Source organism: Austrofundulus limnaeus, unplaced genomic scaffold (assembly GCF_001266775.1).
Source record: "Austrofundulus limnaeus strain Quisiro unplaced genomic scaffold, Austrofundulus_limnaeus-1.0 Scaffold3, whole genome shotgun sequence".
Taxonomy (NCBI): Eukaryota; Metazoa; Chordata; class Actinopteri; order Cyprinodontiformes; family Rivulidae; genus Austrofundulus; species Austrofundulus limnaeus.
In genome coordinates, this window is record NW_013952405.1 from 2,906,370 (window position 1) to 2,909,905 (window position 3,536).

Below are 3,536 nucleotides of genomic sequence, written 5' to 3' on the forward strand. Positions count from 1 at the left end.
CACACACACACACCACGTTAACCTCATTAGTCTTGTGCATAATGAAGCAGAGGTGCGTTGATATGTTTTGTGTTACTCGTGGCTCATCACACTTGCACCAAAATGATAATTTTAATATTCACTAATAATATTGGTTAATAATAATTTAAAAAAAATCTTAAATAGACAGAAAAATTGAGCTTTAAATGAGCTGCAGATGGACTAAAAACATTTACAGACCTTGAAGCCCTTTTCTTTAAAGAAAGTTCCAACTTTTTGTTCTGCCATACATAAACATACATAAACATAAATAAATAAATAAATAAATAAAACAAAAGTTACCTACAAGAAAGTCATTTTAATTTAACAATATCATAGACTTTAAAAATAGATGTTCAGATTGTTACATGCCTCTGCATTCTACAATTAAAATATTATAATTATCATTTGATATATTGTAATTAAAAGACAGTGTTATTTCTGTGCTAAAGATAATTTTTGCCTGCTCTGTCACTGTTTTGGGAGTCATTCAGTGCATTAATAAATGAAAATAGTAATAATAATGTGTTTTTGAAAGGATTGTGCTCACAGAGATGGTGTTTTTAAAACTCAGCACACGAACATGTGTAGGCGTTTTAAGAAATTACTGTGGATAATCTGTTCATGTCTCATGCTGTCTTAAAGGTGTACAAACATCACCTCTTCATCATGATTAACTTCATTGTTTTTTTTTGTGTGTCTAATTGATGAATCATCAAAACTGAAAAAGACAAAAGAGGAGCATCTATGAATTCCTGAAATTTAGTGAATTCACAAACGCGTGTTCTGTGTTTTTACATAAAAGTGGAATTTTTCTGTTCCTAGTGAAGAAAGCTTATTGTGGCTAAAAACTCTGTTTGCCATCTGCTGGCCATCGTCCGGGATTACAGGTCCAGCTTTGTATTTGAAATAATGTGGAAAAAAAGCGGGGGGGACAAAAACATCTCATTGTTCAAAAATAGCAGCTTGTGTTGCTGTTTTTATTTATTTATTCATTCATTCATTCATTCATTCATTCATTCATTCATTCATACATACAATGTTTATTCATTGCTTTTTCCGTTTGAGGGCTGCAACATCCATACCTCCACCTGATTAGTTTTACTCACTGCCATGCCTCTCCCCCTCTTCTTCCTGCTATTTTTACTGCCCCCCCTCCACTCTTTGGTCTTTAATAGCTTGGGCTGTGTCAGTTCATCAGCCTGAGAGTGGAAGAGAGTGGAGGAAGTGATGTAGAGGATGAGGAGAGGGCCATTAAACTTTAACAACTGCTCTACATCACCAGCTCCTTTTGCCTCCTTTTGCTTTGCTGTCACTGCCCCGCACACATGCTAACACAAAGATTTCTCACCTCCAGACGTCGCGAAAACAGCGGCGAGAAAAAAATAATGACGACACGATTCAATCTGATAATACGTGTTTACGTACAACGCTGTCGTTTGAAAGGATTTGTTTAAGAGATATTTTGGGTTTCTAAACACCACGGAGGTGTTTATGTTTGTGAGCAGAGCTGGTTTTTGGGGAGGGTTGATCCTCCTCACCTTTTGCTGCTTGTTTTCTTCAGTATCTGCTGTTTTTTTGTGTGCATGGCTTCCTTCGCTGCCTGTTTCTGCCAACAGTCCTCACTGCTTGTGACTCAGCTTGTTTTTCACCGTGCATGCCTCRTATTTGATTGCAGCCTCCTTCACTGTGTGCCGCTGCTTTCTCTCTTGAATACACGAATACTGATCACCTCTCTGCCTTTCATCCAGATACTGTGCTGTTCTTTCTTGTTCTGCGTTTGATTTGTCTGTTTGGTCTCAGTGTTACTTTGTATCATATTTCTTGTCTTCTTTTTTTTTTCTTCTTTCAATCTCTTCAATTTCTTGTCCTGCTTTTTCTGGTTTTGACCTCTTTCCCTTTCTTTCTTCCTCCTCTCCGTCTGTCTTTTCCCTCCCCTTCCCCGTGGCTTGTCTGTGTGTGTCGTGGATCTCAGTGCCCGTGGTGTGCTCTGTGCACCCTCCTGCCTCTCACAGCGCTCCCTCCTTCCTGCGTCAATATGCCGGTCATCTGGGCCGCACCGCCTTACGCAGAGAGCCAGGTGGGGGGCTGGAAAGGGAAAGAGCCTTCCTGAGCCTGCACAGGACTGGATCTTTGGGTATAATTTCACACACACGCAGCAAACACACAAACCTGTAAGTACATAAACATCAAGGAACCAAGTATTCCAGTTTATAGAAAAACTTTGACACTTTGTTTTCTATTTGTYCTCTATTCTATTAAATAAGAGTGACCTACGTCAATAGTTGCACTATTCTGTTACCTCCATGGTTTATTATTAAAAAGGAGATGGTCATAACACAGCGTTAAAGTCTCATAATTCTGACCATAACCATAAAAAAGGGTCCAGTCCAAGTGTGAACATTTGTCTCCTCCATCCTGAGTTTTTAAGAATTCTCTCACTGTTTGCCATTCAAACATTTTCTTACAACATCCATTCATAAGGTTTGTTTAAGAAGTGAGAATCTACTCAAAGGTAAATAATGTGTCTGAGAAAACATTTAATTCCCACTGTTTACCAGCAGTGTGATGGTACATGTATTTGTACTGTAGGCCAAGACCCTGGCCGGCCCGTCTTCCAACCTGGGTTCAGCGTGTTTAACACATTCTCACTCCCAACTTGTCACTTACTGACACTTGTCCAGGGTTCCCGCTGCCTCTGGTTTTTGACGCACGGGGCTTTTCTGGGTTCATGCCACACTGGGTCTTTCGGTTGGGGTCTGAGGTTAATATTAGGGATCTGGATTGCTGGTTAATTTTAGGTAGTGAGGTCAGGGATAGGATGTAAAATAAATAAAATTTATGGTTTGGGACGGTTAGTTGTTGGGTGTTTTCTATATTTTAAAGGGATCCCTGATTAGTTGTAACATTAGACTTTATTTGATAAACAAATATTTTAACAGTAAAACAAAGACGTAAAAATACTGTAGGCTGTTTAGTTTTGTAAATTTTTAAAAAAATATATTTTAACACAGACAGAGCCATTTTATTTACATGCAAAGCATTCTGGGTGAATGATGACGTGGATAGGTCCTCGGTGTGAGCAAGCTATATCCACCCTGAAGGTTAAGCTTGGACAATATCTGACGATCAACTCAAATGAAACCAGAGAGCGTTGAYAGAGAGGAGAAGGTAGAAATGACTCAGCCTGTAACTGGAAAACATGGATGGAGGACAACAGAGCTGCTTCATGGAAGAAGAAACTCAGCTTAGCCTGTTAACTTTAGCATTAGCACCAATGCTATATGTATTAGCTTAGCGCTAGCGCGACAAACAACCTAAACTGAGGTCCTCCATCCATATTTTCAGTTGCAGTCTGAGTCATTTTTGTGTTCCCCACTCTGTCATGTGGATGGAGGACCTCAGTGATGAGAGAAGAATGTGAAGCGCTGAGCTAATGCATATCAAAATCTTAAGACCACTCAAAAAAGTGCAAAAATTTGCATTTTGCACTATTGGATCTTAAGAAGGTTCTAAGT

General features: G+C 39.2%; 1 pseudogene; it reads left to right on the forward strand.

Moving 5' to 3' along the window:
• The first annotated feature begins 2,168 nt into the window (after positions 1-2,168).
• Positions 2,169-3,536, forward strand: part of LOC106523858 (cyclin-dependent kinase 16 pseudogene) — a 10,268-nt pseudogene continuing 8,900 nt past the window's right edge.